This window comes from Sceloporus undulatus, chromosome 5 (assembly GCF_019175285.1).
Source record: "Sceloporus undulatus isolate JIND9_A2432 ecotype Alabama chromosome 5, SceUnd_v1.1, whole genome shotgun sequence".
Classification (NCBI taxonomy): Eukaryota; Metazoa; Chordata; class Lepidosauria; order Squamata; family Phrynosomatidae; genus Sceloporus; species Sceloporus undulatus.
Genome location: NC_056526.1, coordinates 188,028,251 through 188,052,530, shown reverse-complemented (window position 1 = coordinate 188,052,530; position 24,280 = coordinate 188,028,251). Strand labels below are relative to the sequence as shown.

The window sequence follows — 24,280 nt, the reverse complement described above, 5'->3', positions numbered from 1 at the left end:
ATGAGATGAGGCTGGGCAAATGCTCCTGTGTAGATGGACATGTGGAGAGAGAGAGAGCGAGCGTGAACAGTGGCTTTTAAAATCTGATGCCTTCCAAGAAATCTAATATACCTCCAACAGTTTTATTGTACTTTCAAATGAAAAGTTGAATAAAGCAAGGTTCTAAGAAAAGGAGACAATCTGTGCTGAAGAAGAGCAGCTAGGATGCACAAAAACCAAACAAAACTAGCAGATAATCCATAGCACCGGCTGAGTCTCCCTTATTCGGAATTCCAAAATGCAAAATACTCCAAAAAACAAAGCTTTCAGATGGGTAGCTGAGACAGCAACACCTTTGCTTTCTGGTGGTTCAGTGCACACAAGGTTTGTTTGATGCACAAAAGTATTAAAATTTTGTATAAAATGACCTTCAGGCTATGTATGTAAGAAGTATATGAAATGTAATGAATTTTGTGTTTAGATCTGAGGGATATTGTTATGTACATGTAAGTAAATACAAGTATCCCAAAATGAGAAATATGGAACACTTACAAAGCATTCTGAAGAGCAGTTGGAAGCCTCCAAAATATTGTGGCCCAGCTGTGGATTGGGGCTGGTTACAGAGAAGATATACCGTAATTCCATTCTTACAATACTTGCTACTAGTCCATTTACAGACAGAATTCAAAGTGCTGGTTATGACTATAAAGCGCTGAGCAACTTGAGCCAAGGCTACCTGAAAGACCATGTTCTCCCATAAAAACCGGCCCCAGGCTCTGAGATCTCCATGAAAAGCTCATCTCTCAGTCCCATTGCTTTCAGAGAAATGTTTCTGAGGACAAGAGAGATAGCCTTCTTGGTGGTCAAACCCAGAGATGAACTCCCTTCAGAGGCAGGCTAGGCTAGATGCTTCCCTGTTATCCTTCCACCAGAAGGCCAAGAATTTCTTATTCAGGCAGCCTTTCAGCCATTACTTAATATTAGGGATGGAGGCTTTCCATTAATTAACTGGACTTCAATACAGTACTTATCATTACTGAAGAGTTTTAAACTATTTTAACAATGCATTTTAATGCTATGAGCAGTTAAATTTGTATTTTATGATGTCTATGTTTATTTATTTAATATCCTGCTTTTTGCCACGAATAGGACTCAAGGTGGTTTACAGCCATTTAAAACACAGTACAATTTATAAACTATTAATACCAAAGTTAAAGCACAACTCAACTTGAGTTCTCTTTAAAAAAAAACACACAAATTAAAGACACAAGTTAAAACACATTAAAAACAAAATAGAAATAGAAACAACACACACTCACCCTCTGAAAGCTCCATCTGCTGCAGCATATTAAAAACCAAATGCCTCCCTAAATTAAGAAGTCTTTATCTGCAAGTGAAAAGACAGCCTCCCAGGGAAAGGAGTTCCAAAACTTGGGAGCAGCTACTGAGAAGGCTCTGCCCTGTGTACCCAGGCTTCTGTCACTGCATTTTTAGTGGGTACACAGGGCAGAATTTTAGTTGTGCAAATGCATTTCTGGCCACTGCTGAAACCTGGGCATCCAGGCTCAAATGTGAATCCAGGAATACATCCAAGCTGAGAACCTGAGTCTACTGTGTTTTTATAGATAGTTGTTTAATTACTTTAGAAGCCAACCTGATCTCAGCCTTTAGGGGGGAAGTGGGATATAAAGCTAATAAAGAAATAAATCCATTGTCTCGCATGCAAAGATATGTAGACATTATAAGGATGGTGTCAATATCGGACTGTAGCAGCTTGAGTTGAGTTTAAAAATTCCAGGATGCCTAGCCTACCTGAACTGTATGGTGATGGCTGTTCTAAATGTTAATGTTTTACCACAGCCCAAAGCCTAGGGCATCTACATTTCAATAAAGTAAAGTAAAATTTACACCTGAATATGAATGAGGGGAAGAAGCATTTGGCTATGCTGTGACAGAACAAGCTCTGGACAGATAGTCTGCTTTTGCACCTGTTGCAATATCAACAATAATTACTTTAAAAAGAACATTGCAGGGAAAATTCAAGTTTAACTACTTCTTTAAAGGGTTTATAAATTGCTTTTCTTCCCACTAGGGCCCTCAGAACAATTTACAGCAAGATACAGTACTGAGCAAAACTAAAATTAGCATAATTATATCCCATCCCCTCCCCTCTGTCATTTTCTGCAAGTTATGTACATGCACCAAACACTAACAGTTTCATTTCATCAAAATGCAAGAAATCTGCAAAGTATATTTAAAACACTAATTTAACCATACTTATTGGACACATTGCCATAAACCTGAGTATTCCTCTGTAAATGATATCTATTCACAATACAGTAATACTTTCAAAAACCCTAGACATGTCAATAAATATTTTAGTTACTGAATTGGAACTGGAACCAAAACCAAACTATTTATTTAGGGGTAAAAAGATGGAGTCTTTTTTTTTTTTTTAGGAGGGGGGGCAGGAGTGGATATGACAGGGAATGCATCCATCCAAGATCTCCTGAATGGGGTCCCTTTTAGAGTTGCCCACTCCAGCAACAGACACATTCACCATAAAAGACAGAAAACCAGGTCCTTCTCAGTCCCTCCAGGACTGGTTGCTTTCTACCTGCTCAAGAATGACTTCTTCTAACCACATACACAGTCCTCCCCCATGATTACAGGATGAAAGGCCACAATCCCTGTACAAAGAGAAATATGGGACATATAGATTCCTGCAAATGCTCAGTGGAGTAAAATCTTTAGATCTAGGCCTTTGAAGCTACTACGTTTATTGCATATTGGATGTGATAAAGTCAAAAGTCAAGCTTTATTCAAAGAGCACCAGAGTTATGAAACCTACTCCTATTCTTCCCACCTTTAAATATGTAATCCAGAAGAGGCAAGCAAATTTAGATAACTGTAGATAACCACTCCCATGGTCTACTGCCTTCAACAGCATGCTTTCATTCGTGCTTTAAATGTTGATTTATTTTTTGTTTAAACTGCAATTGCATTTGACCGCTTTTGTTTAACCAATGCTCGCCCCCCCCCCGCCCCAAATACTGATGTGTTCTTTTTCAATTAGCAAAACCAGCCTCCCCATCAATTCACAAGCACTTGTCAAGCAGAGAAAATCCACATTTGTCTGAATAGATCCATGCACAGCCTGCACCCCCAGTCCCATCATGCAGAAGGAACAGCTCCCACTGATCCTTTGCTCCGTCATTCTTTTAGATCTGACAGAAAAGGATACTTCCATAGTGCTGAAGGAGTAACACCATTAACACCATTAGGCTTATTAGCCGAATTGACCTTGCATGTAAGCATAACATTTCAAAGACTAGAATAAAACTGAAAAGTTAAGTCTCTCTCACCCCTCCTCCCCCCTCTCTGACCTTTCGATAGCCTGATGTCCATGACCCTAATCTCTACCCATTTTAAGAGAACAATAAAAAAGAAGTAAACTAGAGGCCAGAAAAGGACCTTTTCTGAAGAAATAATATGAACACTACATCAATTAACAAGAAATAGGCCAAATTCTCCCCCAAAAGCACTCACAACTTACAAAAAAACATCATAGACGATTAACCCACAATTTTGACACACATTCAAAGGTTGTACTGCCAAAATCCTCTTTCTAGAACTACACAGTAACAGTCTAAACCTATCTTTCATGTAAGGAGATAGCAACCCTGAGTTTCACAGTTCTGCTAGATCAGCATTTATGTTCAAATCAGAAAATAAATATTGCAACCATGTAGTGTTCAAACATGTGGAAGTAGCAAAAGGCTCCTTAAACACATCTATTAAATGGAATTAAGGACCAGAGTACCTCTAAAAGATCAGCTTTAAAGTGGTGGATTAAGACTCTGGAGACCAGGCTTCAAATCCCTGTTTGGCCACAGAAACCCACAGGGTGACCTTGAGCAAGTCACACCTCTCAGCCTCAGAGGAAGGCAACGACAAACCCCTCCGATGGTTACGTGAGGGTAACAGTAACCTAGAGTCTCAAAAGTCAGGAACAACTTGAGGCACACACACACCACACCTCTAAAAAGGATATGAAGGCAAAAAAAAAGTAGAAGGGGAAAAAAAGAAACAGACATTTGTATTTTGTCATTTTGAATCGCAATATGTCTTCAGAACTTAAACCATATCCGAGCCCAACCTGGATAAAATGCAGTCTGCCTCGATGCTATTCTCCAAAGAATAGGGATGAGGAAAGGCAACCTTTTCTTAATCTACCAACTACGTTCCATAAATATTGTGTTTAAGGAATTAATGTAAGATGAGGCCAAGAACAAGAGTTACTTCCACTAAATGAATAGTCCGTTTATGGAAAAAGGTGGTTATGGCCAATATACATTATTCGAACATTTGTTGCCCTTCTCATAATATGAGCATGCTTACTTCTAAAAGCAATTGCTCGTTTATTCCTGCAGACACCCAAGTCTGTTTATGATCTGTCTGATGGTTGACTTAGTGCGTATCATAAAGCACAGCTCAAATATATGCTTTCTCGTATCTTCTCTGAGCTTTCTTTCAGATCAAAGAAAGCAAACCTCCAATTTTAATCTGTCCTCCCTAGAACATTCATGTGAAAGGCTGCCACTACCAACATTGTAAGGAGCCAGGCTTGCAAATAATCCCACATGCTTTTTGTTAATTCATACTCAATTAATTAGCAATGTGCAGCAGATCTGGAGGCATTGAAGAGAAATAAACCAGCTCTCTCGCTCAGTTTGTAAAATCCTCTGTATTTGATCACCGGGAGGCCTGCTTACTTGTTACTCAGCAGCAAATAACTAAATGAAAACCCCAATAACCAGTATTCAGTCCTACGGTTAAGACACGATCCATACACTACCCTCAACATTTTTTTTCCCACTGCGACTTCAGAGAATTAGACTGTCAGCTACAATCTGTTTGTCTAAACATGCAGAGACAGTATGTTTTGATATGTGAGGGGGTAGTACGAGAATGGTCAAGAAAATGAAGGCTGGGTAAGTATTGAAATAATGCAACACGTCATCAAGTCTGACTTCAATTTTTTAACTAGCAATACTAAACATTTACTGCTGCTGTTTGTGGTATCTTCAAGTCTTTTCTGGCTTACGGCGACCCTAAGGCAATCCTATAACTGGGTTTTCTTGGCACATTTCTGCTTCGAGGGGGGGTTGTTCATTGCCATCCTCGGAGGCGACAGGAACAACTTACCCAAGGTCACCCAGTGGTTTACATGGCCGAGCCAGATTCGAATCCTGGTTTTCCATCAATCAGAAGGACTAAAGGTAAAAATGCTTAAGAATGAGCCATAATATAATGTATATGGTTGTAAACAGTTTGTGCAATTCAGAATGGAAATACCTTACGTTTTACAGAAACATGTAGATTCTAACATGTATCAACTCACTAAAAATGTCAATTGGCATTTAAGAGGGCTTACATACAGGAAGTCTGCAGAGAATTGGCAGCCTACATTTAATCTAGGGTTTTTCCCTCCGGCCAGAATAACCAGAACAAGGGGTAGGCAACCTTTTTGAGGCCGGGGCAGTTTCTGTCCCTCAGACAACGGGGGGCCGAAGCCAAAAAAAAATAATTAAATAAATTTTTTAAAAAATTAAATATATAAATAACAGGACAAATTTAGAAAAATTTTCAAATGAAGACACTTATAAAAAAAATGGAACGCAAAAAAAATTGCTGGTTTTTAAAAAAAATGTTAATATAAACATATTCGGAGGTCTAAGACAATGCCCACCAAAGGCCCGCGGCAACGGCGAAGGACTGGGCTGGGGCCGGATACCCAAGCCTCGCCGGGCCGCATACAGGCCCACGGGCCGCAAGGTTGCCTACCCCGCTCCAGGGCTGCTCTCCGTTCTTCGGCCCCAGACCCCGGATACCCCCACCACTCTGGAGAAACGCCAGACAGTTGTCTCACACATGTGTTCCCCACTGGGCACCCAGTGCACGGGCGTTAGGTGCTCCCTCTCAGGTCAGAAAAGGTGCCCAGCATTGATCACATGGCCAGGTGCTAAAAAGGCCATGCAATTTAGGCTGCATAAATAAAAGTATATTTTCTAGATCAAGGGAAGCAACAGCTGCACACTGCTGATCTGCTTTGGTCACCGTCACTGGAATACTGTGTCCAGTTCTGGGCACCACAATTCAAAAGAATGTTGAGAAATTGGAGCAGGTAAAAGGAGGGCCGCCAAATGGTGAAGATCTGGAAACATAGCCTTATCAGGAGAGACTTAGGGAGCTGAGGGTGTTAGCCGGGAGAAGAGAAGGTTAAGAGTGATAGATGAGCCCTGTTTAAATAGGTGAGGGGATTGATGGCAATCTGTCGGGATGCTTTGATTTGGATTTCTGCATGGCGGTGGGTTGGACTGGATGGCCTTGCGGTACTTCTAAACTCTAATAATAATTCTAATGATTCACAAGTATTTGAAGGGATGTCCACACTGAGATGGAGCAAGTTTTTTCTACTACTGCTCCAGAAAGAGAACCCGGAATAATGGATGCAAGCTCCAGGAACAGAGATTCCCACCCCACATAGGAGGAACTTCCTAACAGTGAGAGCTGTTTGACAGTGGAACATACTCCCTTCTTCTTTGGAGATTTTTTAACAGAGGCGGATGGCTATCTGTCCGAGGCTGCTATTCTGTGTTCCCTGCACACAGAATGGGATTGAAGTGGTTGGCCCTTGTGGTCCTCTTCCAACATTCTGCGATCTATGATTCATGCCAGCAGCACAGCAGGCGGCAAAGCAGAACGCGCATGTAAAACAGACACCTGGCATCATCTCAGAATCCCTGAATTTTCCTTGAAAACCAGGAGCAAAAACTGGGATCCAGTTTAGGCCAGGGAAGGGCGAGATGCAGTAAGAACGGGCTTCCTCATAAGAGCAGTCTGGACTCGATTCAAGGATGTGGCCCGTCCATTGCATGGACTGTCATGGTGAGGTGGGGGGTACACCAGTGTCCTGACTCAGGCAGACTGCTGAAAATGTGAAGACTGAAAGCAATCTAGGTTTTATCACCAGACTTTAGAACTCTCTCTCTTCCTCTCCTAGTATTATCACACAGAAGGAGAGAAACCCAGAATTTAGTGAAAGCTTAAAAGAAAGGCCATTACTATACTGTTAAAACAGCAATGAGGCTGCTATTAGTATAACCATCTTCAGTGACTGGAGCATTAGTAAGAAAGGCTGCATGCATTGCATTAATATGTTGGAAGCACACAACAATCAATCCATTGCTTTAACACTGAGTAGGGATAAGTTTACACACATTCGGTGGTATTTTATTTGTTAATTTAAATTTAGAAACTATAGGATGGACAGTGAAAAAGCAATAACACTTGTGTGCCTGCAAGTGTTACATTTCATTGCTGCTTTCAAAATGCTCTTGGAAGTCTACATTGGCCACTTGCACATTCAAAACCATAACATTCCCAGAACTGTATAACTGATGGGGATGATGGGAATTGTAGTCAATCAATCCATCCAGACTATCAAGATGGGGAAAGCTGTCCTAAGAATAGCAGCTAACAATGTGTATAATATTTGGTCACTGATCTTCCCATCTCTCATCTTCTTCCGCCCCAATCTATGACCAGCCATACATTATGCAGTTCACTGACCCTTTCAACAGGATTATTTGGAGAAAGTTTTGAAGGCTAAAAACAAACCTGTCAAAATATCCTTTAAATGCTCTTAAAAAAGTAGTAACAGAATACATTATTTGACATACCCAGAACTGGGTCAGCATATTGTTACCAGCCAAGGCACGTTTGAATTTAAAAAAGAGCATGGAGACAGCTTATTCTGGCAAGGCTTCTGGATGATTTTTAAACTGTGAATTTAAATGATGGGATATTTTAATATGCACACACTTATTTGTCCTTTAAATTGATGTGTGTTTTAGCTAATGTTGTTTGTTTGTTAATTTGTTGGCCCCTGCCTCAACCTATGGGAGGTGGGTAAAAATAAATATTATATTATACTATTGAAACGAACTACGCTATGCCCTTGTTGTTAACCAAGAAAAGTAACCTGTACAGGTAACCACACTCATTTGTGCTTCTTATCCCTGTCCATCTTTGAACAAAGTAAAGCCACAAGGCTGCCCCTCCTTCAACAGCAAATCAGTGCTGAGCAAAGACAAAGTAGAGCTAACAGAAGGCCAGTGAGAAACCAGAGAGTGGTCAGCATGCTTGAGCTTTGTCAATGCAAAAGAGTTTTTTAAAAAGAAGAAACTCAAACACAACAGACCCTGCCTAGAGGCCTCCAGAACCACAAAACATTCAGCGGCATTTGGAAGGTATGGAACAGTAAAGCAAGAGAAGGTGTGTGAGAAACGGACTTGTCCTGCTTGAGCCCCTTTATAGAGCATCCAGAGGAAAGCAAAGTACAATGGCAACTTCTGTAAGCAAATTGTTTAGTTTGTTGTTGGTGTACCTCTAGTAATTTCCAACAATGGTGACCCTAAAGTGAGTTTATCATGGGTTTTTCTGCATGTTTTTTCCCCAAAGGGGTTTGCCATGCCATCCGCGAGCTAAGAGAGTGTGAACTTGGCCAAGGTCACCCAGTGGGTACAGCTGGCTGAGCTGGGTTTCCATCCTGGTCCGAGACTGCTGCAATGCTCAAGCCATTTATCACACACACGGATCCTTGTAATTGATTAAGCTATACTAACATCAACAGCTCCAATTTGGCCCCACTAGGGTTAGCTTCTCAGCACACTGTATAAGACCAAAGGGCAATATTATAGTAACTGGAGTTTGTTGTTTGAACTTGTGTCCCAGTGTGGCCTAGTGAATGTGAATTGTTGAACGAATGTGGACTTTGACTCTGGAAACTGGGTTCAATTCCCGGCTTAGCCATGAAACCTGCTGGGAGACTTTGGGCAAGTCACATACACCAGGGAAAGGTAATAGCAACCCGAAATAAGTCAAGGGAAAACTTAGGGGCATCTAACAAAGATCTAAAGGATAAGCAAGGAACAAGCCAAAGAATTTATACAATTCGACACTAAAAGGTGGATGATGAAAAGAGTAGAGGGGGCTTAGTGCTTTCAGGACAGATTACACACTTGCCTTTCACCAGGGGATGGTTCCCCCTTTTATGAGATACAAGTACAGACTAAGATTGACCCATGGACAAGTCGACCCAGTTTTGAGTCAATTTTTAAAACTAAAGTTTCAGACTTATACATGAGTATATACAGTAAAAAAAATGCAAATAATCAAATCTGCGAAAGCAAAGGGCAAATTTTGAGGGACAACTGTATCGCTTCTTTAGCTCCTAACAAAAAGCAAGTCATTGTACCTCCATTATGCTGAAGAGCAAGAATAAGAATGTAACAGACTGTACAATATATTTTTAAAAACAAGACAATTTCCCTTTACCAAAAAAGTATCCTATAGGAAGCTGCCCCATACAAGGTCAGATCACTGGTTCACTACTAAGGGTGGGAACCATGGTGCTCCAAAATAGAGATTGCCAAGCCTAGCATCCTAATTATCCAAGTGGAAGGGCTGGATGGTCTTCACCAGGTTTCCCTCCATCACTGTTATTTGAAAGAATTCGCAACAGGTTTTCACAAAAGATGTAGTTTTTGTTTTTTTCTTTTAAACTGAGGCATATAGTTTTTGAGGGGTTCTCCAAGACCTAAAATGAAAATTATTTTGCCTTCCAGGTAAAAGGGTGGAAAGGGCTGGACTACATAGACTGTTGATGGAGTTCCTGCAATTCAGATGAGGAGCTCTTCCAGATCAAACCTGAGGATGTATAATGCTGTTTAGAATCAAGATAGTAAAGGTTGGAAGAGACTGCAAGGGCATCCAGTCCAACCCCATTCTGCCATACAGGAACTCTCTATCAAACATCCCTGACAGATGGCCATCCATTTCTGCTTAAAGACTCCAAGGAGGGAGACTCCATACACTCCCGAGGGAATTTGTTCCACTGTTGGACACCCTTACTCCAGGAGTTCCTCCTAATGTTGAGGTGGAATCTCTTTTCCTGGAGCTTGCATCCATTGTTCCGGATCCTGTTCTCTGGAGCAGCAGAAAAACAAGCTTACTCCTCCTCATATGACACCCGCAAATATTTTAAAACAGGGCTAATCATATCACCTCTTAACCTTCTCTCTCAGGCTAAAATCTCCACTCATTAGGTTGTTTCCTCATAGGACATGGTTTCCAGACTTTCACACACATTTTAGTCCACCCATGACTACCCTTACTGGTCTAGACACTATATTTTTGTTCCACCTATTTATTTAAGGGGTGGTGTAGTCTAATAACACCCCCTATGTAGTTATAAAGATCTTTGTGAAAGCTATTCTCTGTGGATAGTAAAAAGTACTTGCCCCACAGAGCTGTGGATTTTTCCAGACCATTCCGACCTTATGAGGAAAGACAGAACGGCCACTTAAAAAAGGTTTAACAAGTATACTGCTGCCACACCTCTGGATTAGACTCCCACTACTGTATATGCATATGACAAGTTAAGGTACATACACCCCTTGTTGCATATATTTTACTTGACAGTGGTTGCTATAAAACTCAACAGAAAGGGGAGGACTCCTAAGAATAGGCAATATTATGTATTCACTCAGAATATTGTATATTATGGGAATGAATGTACAGCACTGCAGGAGAATGCACTACATTTTCTATTTTTCATCTCTCTGATATACAGAGGCCTCACATTTGCTGGGGTTAGGGATGCAGGACCCCCATGAAAGTGGGAAAAACAAAAATAAAAATAAACAGTAATTATTATTATTATTATTTATTATTATTATTATTATTACCCGAGAGAACACCCCCTCTAGGTCCTTCAGACAATTCTATGGTCAACATCCATGGGGGTTGATCACAGCATATGCTGGAGGACCAAACAAATGTCTACAGAAGTGTTTTCTTCAGGAATCTCTAGATCCTTCAATATCAATGCAGCTTCATTAATAACCGCTTCACCCCAACAATCGGTACTCATTTTAGCAACCTCCGACGGATGCAAGCCCAAGTGGAGCTTGAGCCCTGCTAGTATTGAACTCGCAACCTTATGGTTTGGTGAGTGGCTGCAGTACAGGCATAACCACTTGCCACAATCTCTGGCAAACATTGGCCATAGAGTCCACGGAGGACTTAGGCCTGTTACAGACAGCCAAAAAAAGCTGCTTCGAGTACATGGAGTATGGTGTTTCAATGATGCATGCGTCCTAAGAGTCCAGAAGCACACCAAAGCCAGCTCCAGTCCTTAGGGCTGGAGGTGTGCTTGGTGCGACTCTGACTCTAGGACGCAGCACAGAAACAGCAAACCTCCACTGGATTCGAAGCAGCTTATTTGGCTGTCGGTAACAGCCTAGAGAATCTAGAGAGAACATAGTAAACAAATTCAGGAATAACAAATTGCAAAAGTAAATTCCCAAATGGAGAGCAGACTGTATTTTGAGGTATCTATTTAATCGAGAACAGAAAGACAGAATGCTCATCAGTGTCTCTGGAATGGCCTAAATAACCTAAAAGCACTATACCTATCATCTTGGAACTAAACAGGGTCAAATACTTGGATGGGAAAACCACCAACGTGTATCAGGTACTGCAGGCTGTTTATCATGAAAGGAACTGACAAACCCAAGACTGCAAGCAGATGGATAGATTCAATCAGGGAGATCACAGGCCTGAATCTGCAAAACTAAGCAGAGTGAGAGAATTGGGGGGGGGGGGGCTTGGAGATGTCTCTCCACAGGACCGCTATGACTCGGGGTGACTAGGGGCAACTAAGCAAAAAAAAACCTGGCAAAACACCATCTGAATATTGCCTAAGGAAACCCTGTGACTTTCAGGGGTCATCATAAGTCAACCAGAGCCTGAAAACCCATATACACACATAAACTCTCGCTGGGAAAATGGGGAGGCAACATCTGCCTCAGTACTCTAAAGGCACCAGATCCCATCTAATCTTGGAAGCTAAGAAGGGTCAGTACTTGGATGGAGACCTCCAATGAACACCAGGTGCTGTAGGCTACATTTGAAAGAAGGACTGGCGAATGCCACTCTGAGTATTCCCTGCCTTAAAAAAAAAGGGGGGGGAATCTTATGAAAGTAATGGAGTTGCCATAAACTCAACAAGTGACTTGAAAGTGTGCGTGCGACACCACAACCACCATGTGCTCCATGCAGAGAAAATACACATAAATCGGCTGCATGGAGAGAAATCACAGCTTAGTGGCAAATTTGCATGGAGAAAGTTTCAAGCTCCATGCTGGCATCTCCCCGACAAGGACCAGGCCGAAGGTGATCTGCTCAACATCTTGCAAAGCTGCTGCCAATCAAGGGAGACAATTTTGTTCTGCAAGGACAATACTTGTCCTTCTGGTGTTTTATGAGATTAACAGACTTCTCCATTAGCCCAAGTCCTACATACACACAACAGGGTGTTAAAGGAAATCAGAAAGGAAGGTTTGACGTGTATGATCATGCTCTCCTGTGCTGTTCTAAGTGTGTTAATACTGTACAGGAAACTAGGTTCCAAAACACACTGCAGAAATAATCCATTGGGAACCATTTAACTGCCTGGCTCAGTGCTAGGGAATCCTGGGATTTGTAGTTTATGTGGCCCCAGAGCCCTCTCAAAGAGAAGGCTAAATGTCTCACAAAACTACAGTCCCAGAATTCTCTAGCATGAGCCAGGGAAGCTGTTCCAAACGGGATCATTCTGCAGTGTATTTTGGACCACAGGTCAGCATTGGCGATAAAAGATGGATCAACGATGTGGACAAACAAATCGTTTATCTGAAACTTTGGAAAAAAAACAAACCCATGATTGATTCCCCAGGTTAAGTGGGTTTTTTTTTTGTTGGCAGCCCCCCAAAACATGCCAGGTGCATTCAAAATGCATGGAACAGCAAAGATTTAAAACCCACATTTACCAGGATTGTTTCATCACGGAATCCCCTGAATAGCATACTTAATATAGTTTTGTCATCTATTTGTGCATCTAAATACCTGAAATTGTTTGTCTTGTATTGACAGAGAGAAAGAGCGCTCACAACTCACACAGCTTGTCCCAGTAAGTGCATTTGCCAGACAGTCCCTTCCAGGCCAAAGCCTCTTTCCTGTCCTTCCCACATCCACTTGCCAAATCCTGTTCTACAGAGGAAAGTCTCCTTTTCCAGCCCCTTTTCTTACTTCTTGGCTGGCAACCGGGTCGAGGGAGACAGGCAAGACAACAACATCCAAGGGGAGCTGCATCTGGCTGGGTCGGAGGACTCCGTTTCCCACCAATATTCTCACAATACACACTTAACATTCTGCATAAAATACGGGGTTGGGGGAGTGGGATCATGGCTTCCTTTGAGGATGGATGCTTTGCAGTTAAGGACTGACAACACACAGAGAGAGTGGGAAAGTAGAGGACTGGAAAGCTCTTCAGGAGAGAGGAGAGTCAGATTGAACCCAATTCTCTTCCATCCTCAACCCCAAAATTAAACTGGAGAAAGGAGGTGACCAAAGAGACTTCCAAGATCCTGGAAGCAAGGGAAAAAGAACCAAGATGCATCATGTAGAGGGGAAGGGCTCTCCCTCCCAAATAACATCTGGAAACAAACATCCATCCAAAGCTATCATTTTCTAGTTTCTAACTGTATTGTTTCTGAACGTTCTAAGCCGCTCTGGGTCCAAGTTCGGGAAAGGACGGAGATAAATAAATGTAAAACAACAACAACAACACCATTTTGGAAGGCGGGGATGTGAAATGTGGGTCCAACCCACAAGGTCAAAACAACTAGAAAAATAAAAAAACAAAACCTATTAGGAATATCCTTTTTCAGACAGCTTCCTTGAAATAAGATAACTGCAAAACTTAAAGTAATAATAATAATATAAAATGTGGAATGTGATTTGTTTTTTGTGAGGGAGAACACACTTAAAAACAGCAACAACCCTGCAACCCTACATACACTTCCTAAGAGAAAAGCAGTATTTGCTCTAATACCAGACTTTCCTGGTACTCTCCCTGCTAACAAACACATGGACTTTAACTTGAAAAGGTTTGCCTATTCCCCCCCCTCCCAAATTTAAAACAAATTAAGTCAAGAAAGGAGCAAAAGGAAGGTAATTGCTGGCTCCCATTTGCCATTATTGAGGAGGAGAGAAAAGGAAGGCGGTCTCTGGCCCCACCGTTTGCCACAGTTTTTCAAATGAGTTGAGAAGGGAGGAGAAAGCGAGAGCCCCTTCCTTACCTCCTCTCATTTGCAAACAACAACGTCTTTAAAAAATTAAACTGCAATTAAAATAAAATAATATTCAAGTTGGGGAGAAGAAAGATCTGGAACAAAAGTATAACTACCACTAAAACCAGGTTGAAACTACCTCTTGCAGAACATTTTCGCGATGGCCCCTAGACTTTGGGACAACTCCGGAAGAGATCCGCCTTAATCACTTCTTTGGAAGCCTTTAAAAAGTGCTTAAAGGGATCTCTTCTGGAGGGTCTTTCCAACCGATCTCCTTTAAAATCTGATTCTGAATACTATTTTACAACCTGAATATCATGACTCCATCCCAGGATGTGAGCAATACTGTAACCACGCTCCTTTTTTGTTTTATTGAGTATTTCAAATTATAATGTATTTTTATGATGTTTTACTTGCTGTAACCTGCTTTGATCCGAAGGGAGAAGCAGGAATATAAATACATTATAATTATTATATTATTATTATCACTCATTGCTACTTTTTTAAAAAATATAATTGTAATGTTTTAAAAAATTAATCAATTTTTAACTAACAAATAAAATAAAATTCAGGTGGGAGGGGAGGGAAGAAGCCAGACAGAGTCCTGTCCTCCCCATTTGCCAAGAAGATTTCTTCTCAAGAGTGAGACAGACCAGCAAGGGACATTGCCATTGGGGTGCATTGGGGCAGAGACCAATGCCCCTGCCCTGAGGATGGATGGGGTCACGCTGCCTGACCAAACACATTCCTTAGGGCCGTCTGTTAACCCCCAAAAGTAACTGCTCCAGGAGGAGGGAATTAAATGGGAGCCAGGTTCCTGGAGCCGATGGCCCAGTGGCTAAAGGCCTCGACCGCAGCCACCGTCACACAAACCCAGCTGGGAGTTCAATGCCAGCTGGGCTCGCGGTGGACGTCTGTTCTGCAAAGCTTCGGGGGGCAATTGACTTAGGCCTGCAAAGCCCTCAGGGACTGCTCAGGTCATTGGGAAGGGATACAGAAACCTACCTTTCCCAGTCTGTGTCATGTGTGTGGTGGTGTGGTATATATTATATATATAAGACATATATATAATTACTTAAAAATGAAGCTGAGAAAGCGTTTCTTTGCATTTATGTCATTGTTTTAAGATTAAAAACTTATACCTTCTTTGCCCAGATGGAAGGGGAGCGGCTCTTCTCTGCCCAGCGGAGGCCGAGAGGAGCTCTCTCTCGGGAGGGAGGCCCCGTTTCTTCCCCTTCAGCCTGGGTCAAGCGAGGGAGGAGCGCGCGCTTCTCCTCTCCTCCCGCTCACGCCCAGCGGAGACCGAGGGCCCTGTGCCTTCTCGTCCCCGCTCCAGGTGCGAGGGGCCCGGCCGCTCTTCTCCCCCCTCCCAGCAGGGGGCCCTTCTCCTGGCACGGCGAGAGGGGCGCCTTCCTCTCCTCCGGGCAGCGGGCGCCCTTTCCTCTCTGCCTTCCCTCACCCTCAGCCCGCGGCCTCTCCCTTCCTACCAGCGGAGGCAGCAGCAGCAGCGCGGCTCCCTCCTGCTCCCCCAGCCGAACGCCCCGCTACGAAACGCCCGCGCCGCCCTCCCCCCCAACCCCCCGCCCCCACACCAACAACACCCCCCCCCGCCCGGCAAACTACCCCGCCGCCGCCGCGCCGCGGCTCCTCCATCCACGGAGGGGAGGAGGCGAGCGGCGGAGGCCACGGAGGACGGCCCTTCCCTTGGGACGACCCGGAGCAAAGAACCCCGACCGGAGCGGGCTGCTTCTCCTCGGCTTGGCTTTGCCCGCCTCCTCCTTCCCTTTCCTCAGAGAAGAGAGAAGAGAGAGAGAGAGGCTGCTGCTGCTGCTGCGGCGACGCCCGCGCCTCGCCCCGCCCCTTTCGCCTCCCCGCGTGCTGGAAGCCGCCTCGCCATTGGTCCGCTGAAAGGGCAGCTCTGGTTGGCTAAGGCGCGCCAAAGCTCCGCCCCTTCTCCCTCTTCCTCTCCTGCCAGGGGTCGTTCGTGCCTCATCTGCGCTGCGGGAAGACACCCTTCTGACGCCGCTTTGGCTGCCAGCGCTGCTCTGGAACCCGCCGGGCCGCTGTAAGGAATTCGGCCTTCCCTCTGAGAAGAGAGGGAATTAAGGGAACTCTCTCAAAGAGCTCTGGCGCAGCAAACTACAGTTCCAGGATTCCTGGCTCTGAGCAGGGCAGTTAAAGCACCGTTAAGTGGGTTCTTTCACTGGCAAGAGCCAGCCTAGTCCTGGAGCCTCTTCTGCAATGTCTTGGACCCAGCCTCTCTGAGGGGCAGGGACGGCTTCGAGGGCCCTGGATGGCTCTGGGGGGCGCGCAGCCTTGCCTTATGTTCCCCGTGGGCTCCTGGATGGCCATCGCTACCGAATTCGGACCACGTGAGAACTTCGTCCACCTTCAAGAGGGGCTTTTGTTCTGTGGCCACACTGCGCTCGTCTGCAATGCTGGCTCTGTCTGCCTCCTCTTGCCCTTCTGGGATTGGCAGTTCAAGGGGGCTCTTAGGCCTCACTGAACTACAAACCCCAGAATGCAACAGGAGGCAGACAGAGCAGTTCAAGGGGAACAGAAGCACTATAAGACTGCAGTGCGGTAAGGTTAGGTGGATAGTGGTCTGAGTCTGGGACCGTGACTCCGGGGAGCAGAGTTCGTTGTTTTCTGCTGCTCCAGAGACTAGGACCCAATGGAGCAATGGATGCAAGATTCCCCCTCAACGTTAGGAGGAACTTCCTGAGAGCAAGGGCTGTTCGACAATGAAACACACTCCTTCCTCGGAGGGTAGTGGACTCTCTCTCCTTCCTTGGAGGTCTTTAAGCAGAGGCTGGATGGCCATCTGTCAATGGGGATGCTTTGATTGTGATTTCCTGCATGGCAGGAGAAAGGGGTTGGACTGGGTGGCCCTTCTTGGGGTCTCTTCCAACTCTGTGATTCTGTAATTCTGTGATTCCCAGCTTGGCTGTGAAACCCACTGGATGACTTTGGGCAAGTCACACACTCTCAGCCTCAGAGGAATGCAATGGCAAACCTCTTCTGAACAAATCTTGCCAATCTCGCATCCATACATGGTAATGGGAAATGCTATGGCTTTGACAGTCCTAATTTTTGCATCCAGGTTTTACATCTTTGCACTTGAGAGATCTAGTCTAGTTCATAGAATCATAGAAGAGACCGCAAGGGCCCTCATCCAGTCCAACCCCATTCTGCCATGCAGGAACTCTCAATCAAAGCATCCCTGACAGATGGCCATCCAGCCTCTGCTTAAAGACCTCCAAGGAGGGAGACTCCACTACACTCCGAGGAAGGAGTGCGTTCCACTGTCAGACAGCCCTTACTCTCAGGAAATTCCTCTTAATGTTGAGATGGAATCTCTTCCTGGAGGCTGCATCCATTGCTCCAGGTCCTGTTCTCTGGAGCAGCAGAAGACAAGCTTGCTCCCTCCTCAATATGACATCCCTTCAAGTATTTAAACAGGGCGATCATATCACCACTTAACCTTCTCTTCTCCAGGATAAACATCCCCAGCTCCCTAAGGCATTCCTCATAAGGCTTCATGGTTTCCTGGCCCTTCACCATCTTAGTCAACCTCCTTTGAACATGCTCCAGTTTCTCAATGTCCTTTTTGAATTGTGGTGCCCAGAACTGGACACAGTATTCCAGGTGGGGCCTGACCAGAGCAGAATAGAGTGGCATTATGACTTCCATCAATCTAATCTAGACACTATACTTCTATGCAGCCTAGAATCACATTGGCCTTTTTAGCTGCCGCATTGTACTGTTGACTCATGTTGAACTTGTAGTCTACTAGACTCTTAGATCCCTTTCACATGTTGTCTTGTTAAGCCATCCTATATGCATTTCATTTGTTTTGCCCTAAGTGTAGTACCTTACATTACTCCATGTTGAAATTCATTTTGTTAGCTTTAGCCCAGGTTTCTAATCTATTTTGAATTTTGATCCTGTCCTCAGGGATATTAGCTACTCCTCCTAATTTGGTGTCATCTGCAAATTTGATAAGCATGCCCCTATTCTTTCATCCAAGTCACTGGTAAAGATGTTAATGAAGTTCTTTCATGGCTGCCCTTCCCATTCCTAGCCTCCTTCTGCTTTCATGATGTCTGTGGTTTGGCTGTCAGCTGTTAGGGTTCAAATATGGGAAAGCAGCATTGGGAAGTGAATCCACATGATCTCTTCATAGTAGCAACAGCAGAATCTAGATAATCGGAAGGGAAGCCTGAGTGAAGTTCCCAAGGCATTGTCACACTGGAGCATCATGTGGGGTTTAGCCACAAAGCCAGGGTGCAACATGTGAGTTGTCTTGAACTGCCAACCCTGCAGCCGTTTTGGAGGAGTGGAAGGGAAAGGATGACGTGCTTTGATGTTCCAGTTAATATTTAATATCTATGAGAAACTGTTCCATGAGAACCATTAACACTGTATCCCACTGTATCCCATGAGAACTCTTATCACTGTAGGGTCAAATTTGGCCCTAGGGCTGTATGCAGCCCTCAAGATCCTTCAAATATCCTGGACCCCCGATCTTTAGGGCTTTACAGGGCTTTGAATTGTACCCAGAAACAGACTAGCAGCCAGTGGAGCGGCTGCAGCAAGGGAGTTGCATGCTCCCTGTAGCTTCTCTATAATGCATGGATAGTTGCATAGAGATATTGCATAGAGATATTTGCATAGATAGATGTTTGTTGATAAAGAAATAAATGTGAGTGAGATCATATAAACATCAAATGGAGACAAGTTGCTCCTTTTAAAACAAAAATCACCTTGTACCAAGAATATAATAATACAGCCTCCCCCATAGCACCTGTAATGGACTCTAACTGTCATCATCCCCAACAAACGAGGTTGCATACTCTCCAAATTTCACACATGGAAGTGAGGACACTTGTGGGCAAACAACATCAGAAAGAAAAGCAACTGAGGAAACACAGACAAGCTAGGAGAAGGTGCAGGGGTTTACTTTTGCTTAAGCCTGCTGGGAAGGGTAAAGTTATGCACTTCCTTTGCCCCCTTCTGTTGTTGTTGTTGTTAACCACCTCTCAGTCCCAACTCATGGTGACTCTGTGGATCAGACATCTCCTTGTCCTCTATTGCTCTGCTTAGGTCCTGTAAATTCAGGCCCATGGCCTCCCTGACCAAGTCTAACCATCATGCCTGTGGTTTTCCTCCCTTTCTGCAGCATTCTACCTTTATTACTGTCTTTTCCAATGATTTATGCCTTCTCATGATGTGTCCAAAGTACGACAGCCTCAATTTAGTCGTCATGGCTTCCTAGGTGTTTTCAGAGTTGATCTGCTCTAGGGCCCATTTGTTTGCCTTTTTAGCTGTCCATGGGATCCTCAGCCCTCTTCTCCAGCACCACATCTCCAATGAATTTATTTTTGTCTTACTTGCTTTCTTCACTGTCCAGCTCTTGCGCCTTTACGTGGGGATGAGGAATACGATGGCTTAGACAATTCTACCTTTCGTGCTCAGTTGTGTATCTTTGCCCTTTAGGATCTTTTCTAAGTTCTTTCATAGCTGCCCTTCCCCTTCTCAGTGATTTCCTGACTGCATTCTACATTCTGATCAATGCTTGACCCAAGACAGAGGAACTGAACTATTTAGATTTCTTCATTGTCTAGGTTGAGTGTATGTATTACATTTATTCGTTGTTTGATAGGATTGTAATTTGTTTATAGGTATTCTCTAGTTTTATATTTTATTGTCTTAAATTGTATGCCTTTGGCAGGATTTAATGTCTTGAATTTATTGTATATGTAAAGTGCCATGGACATTTATGGAGCTATATAAATAAGTAGTGATGATGATGATGTTTGGCAGCTATGATTAGACCCACTAAGTATAAAGGGACACTTAGAGTTGACTTAGATAGAGTTAGATTTAGCAACTTCCATGACTCTTGTATTATGCAGGCAATTTTATTTTGGGGAATTTGATGATATGTATATTTTGATTGAATGTGTAAATTTTGGGTCTATGGACAGTAATAAATTATGTCTCACTGACTGTATGTAGCTCCTTCAAGTTCATTATTTTTGTTTTCTTTATGTTCAGCGACAAGCCTGCTTTTGCACTTTCTTCTTTGACCTTTCTCAATAATTGTTCCAAGTCTGTGATGTTTTGCTAATTAATTTTGCTCTTTTGAGCTCAGTAAAGCTGAGAACAAATGGAGAAAGCGGGAGGAGGAGAGAGAAACTGGGACATCTTAACTGTGGCTGAAAAGTGGGGAGGCAGAGGATTAACTGGGACGGTTAACTGGCTGAAAGAGATGGCAGTTACAGTTCAGGACATCTGGAATGGTTGGGAAACTCTGGCTCTAGCGTTCTCTTCTATCAACGTTATTAAACATCTATGGTTATTAGAGCAACACATGATGCTAGTAATGGTGGTTTCTGTGTTTCTAGTCTACATTTTGTGATGCTTTGGTTTTTCTCCTAGTCTGGGGGAACTATGTTAGATTATTATTTTTGTATTTTATTTAATATGAAAACTGCCAGCATCAAACCCAGAAACACCACAAGAACCTGCTTCCTGAATGTCACTTTCTAAACATTGCCTCCCCAACATTGGAAGTCATTTGAAAACCTCTAGGAGCATTGTGCCATCTGGTGCCAGCATAGAAATCTTCAGAGATAAAGAAACCCAGAACCTCTCGGATTCGAGTCTCCAGCTGAGGTCTGCGGGTGGCATGCAAACAAAACCAATCAAATATAATGGAGAGCAATTTCAATTTCAGTTCTTAGAACATGTTTAAAAATTTGAACATTAAATCATCGAACAGGTCAGAATTTATTTTAGAACAACTTGTTTCTTTCTTTCTTTGTTTATATCCCACCTTTCTCCAAGTATAGGATTTGAGTCTTCGGCTGCATCCACACTGAAGAAATAAATCGGTTGAACTCTCTGACCGAGAAGGCTAAATGTCTCACAAAATTGCAATTCCCAGACATCCATAGCACTGAGCCATGGCAGTTAAAGTGATGTCTAACTGGATTCTTTCTGCAGTGTGGATGTGACCATTGAGGAAGGCCCTTCTAGAAGGTCTTAGTCCCTAGCCACCAAGAACTTTAAATGTCATCACAAAAGCCTTGAATTCAGATCAGATGTATATTGGCAGCCAATGCAATTCCTTTAAAACGGATGGCTATATGGTTCTGTTGATCAGTCAGCAATCCATCCACTGCCTTTTACACTAAGTGTAGCTGCTGAGTTGTCTTCAAGGGGAGACCTACATAGAGCACATTGCAGTAGTTTAACTGGGAAATTACCAATACATGAGGTACTATGACTAGCTACCTCTTCATATGTAGGACCTGCAAGACCCATGGGGGTGAAAAATGGCTCAAATTATCAAGTGTTCAGTGTTTCACATGCATTTCTCCAGCAGCAATCTTTGTTAGCTTTGTAAACCAACCCTTTCAAGATGAACATCTAGCAGTAAAACCAATGCAGAGTCCTGCAGCACCTTAAAGACTAACATCTGTTGTGCTGCACGTTTTTTCAGACTGCAGTCCTCTTCATCTCATTCTTGCATCTACAGAAGTGGACTCTGGACCTAAAAGTACAGTCCCTCAGCATAGCCATCCCTGTGGCTGCATCCCAAGGAAAAGTATTAAAATAAAAATAAAAATGCAGGCATTCGTGTTGATCTATATAAGCAAAGCTGGGACCCATTCAAACTGCAGAATTATAGTGCTACTATTCCACTTTAATGGGCATGCCTCCAGCCTTTGGTATCCTGGAATTGTGTTGTCAGTGTGTTTTGCCCTCAAGTTGCCTGTCAACTTATGGTGACTCCATGAATATCCCAGAGTATTCTTAGGCAAGGAAACCTCATAGGTGGTTTTGCCATTGCCGCCTTCTGAAATATAGCCTATAGCTATATAGGCTATATAGGGTTTTCTCAGCGGTCTCCCTTCCAAGTCCTAACCAGAGCTGACCCTGTTTACCTTCCAAGGTCAGACCATACCTGGTGCTTTCAGGTACTATTGTCAGCCAGCATGGCATAGCATTAGAGTGTTGGACTATGACTCTGGAGGCCAGGGTTCGATTCCTCGCTCGGCAGTGAAAACCACTTGGGCAAGTCACATACTCTCAACCTCAGGGGACGGCAATGGCAAATCTCCTTTGACCAAATCTTGCCAAGAAACCCTCATGATAGTTCCCATAAGACAGAAATGACTTGAAGGTACACAACAACAACAAATGGAGAGTTTAGAGAAAGGCATTTAGATGTCTCAGCCAATGTGCTCCAGTGCTTCACCAAACAACAAAATTATAAGGAAATAAGAATTCTTACCCCAAATTTTCCTTCAATCTCTTAATTTCTAGCTTTGCAGAGTGAGACGCTGAAAACAGTTCACAGCTAGAACTCTTGCATCTAGTCTGTTTGCATTCCCTGAGCCACTTTGCCTGCCTCTCTGGAAGCCTAAAATCTATTTCTAAATGTTCGACTGAACTTTAAAATGCCTTCAGTGTGCTGAGCACTGATAACAGTTCACACGCATTTGCTATTATTGCTTTCCCTTGATCATATTGCCAGTATCTTTGGATGCCTAAACTGTATTTCTAAACATGCAACCTATTTTTTTTTCTTACTGCAATGTTAGAAATTTGGGAACTGAAGGAAACTTTCAGGGAGGCGGATTTTGCCCACCATCCCCTTTGTAAAGGCACTTGGTCGCTTGTTTAGAGAAGTAAATGGTAGTTTCTTGAAAGTCAAGCCACTTTTCTGGAATTGCGAGATCAAAATGTTGCAAATGAAACACTGCGGCATTTGCTCACATTTGGAAAGTTCAAAGCAGCTGGGTTGTGCTGAAAATATTAGAAACCTTCAATTATGTTTTCTGGTGTTGCTGTGACATCCTGGTTTTGGGATTGAGTCTTCCAAATGATAGGAAGCCTCTATAAATACAAAGCCTTTGAATGGGAGTGGCTGTGTATGTATTGTGCAAACAGTCCTAATACCATCTTCTCTGTAAGAGCTTAGAAGTTATGGCCACACCAAACAGATCCTTGCGGTAGGGATTAGGCTTTTCTGCTGCGCATTTATTAAAAGGGAACTAGCAGGATGTAGTGATTTGAGCACTGGACTGTGGGATTGTCTGAACTGGCCAAATAAAGCAACTTCAACATGTGAAGGCAAAGGCTTTCATGGCCGGCATCCATAGGTTTTTTGTGGGTTTTTCAGGCTATGTGGCCATGTTCTAGAAGAGTTTATAGGAATGGCCACATAGCCTGAAAGACCCACAAAAAACTTCAACATGACTTGAAGCCTAACTGTTCAGACGATGCAAGGGGTGAAGCTAGGTAGCAGTCGACACGAAGCCACCACACTCCTGGGTTAAGAATTGGAGCAAAAAGAAGCTCTATTCTCCAATGTAACATGGAAAATGTGCATCATCCTACCAGCATATAAACAACTTAGCGCCAATGCAGGAATGCAAGGCAGCATAGAGAAGGGTCTGGAGCATGCGCCCTGGGACTGAGACACAGCCATCGGCCCCATTGCTTGCCATATGGGGCTTTCGTTTGAGTGTACTTATGCATGTGTGGCAGCTGCACCATCAACCTGTCACAAAGCTAACGTATGACGAATGTGGCAGGTCCTCCACAGCAGGCTGGCAGTTCGAGGCCCGAATGCTGCATGATAGTGTGAGCTCCTGTCATGAAAGCATGCAAATGCAAGTAGATAGATAGCTACCACTTCTCAGTGGGAAAGTAACAGTGTTCGATGGAGTCATACTGGCCACTTGACCACCAAAGTAGTCCTCAGATAACACTGGCTCTTTGGCTTAGAAACAGAGATGAACACCGCTCCCCTAAAGTTGGTTACGATTAGACATTCATGTCAAGGGATTACTTTTACCTTTACTTCCACATTTATAGCTTTGACTTTTGTGGTTTTATTTGCAGATTTGATTAATAGGTCCTCCAGATAAATTCTGCTGGAATTTGACCATAGAGTTGCACTGGAAGATCTAGAGATTACTAGAGAAAACACTTCTTTAGGCATTTGTAGGTCCTCCAGCATGACAAACGCTGACCATGGAGTT

At 43.4% G+C, this 24,280-nt stretch overlaps 1 protein-coding gene across 5 annotated transcripts in view; it reads right to left on the bottom strand.

Moving 5' to 3' along the window:
* PTPRA (protein tyrosine phosphatase receptor type A) overlaps positions 1–24,280 on the bottom strand; it is a 604,614-nt gene that overhangs the window by 136,432 nt on the left and 443,902 nt on the right. For 3 of the 5 annotated variants that reach the window (XM_042466813.1, XM_042466815.1, XM_042466817.1), the window contains exon 1: positions 15,362–15,460. The exons of the other annotated variants lie outside the window; for them this stretch is intronic. The gene's annotated coding sequence lies outside the window, so the exon portion shown is untranslated. Of the gene's footprint in view, positions 1–15,361; positions 15,461–24,280 lie in introns of those variants that run through there. 5 annotated transcript variants of the gene reach the window in all.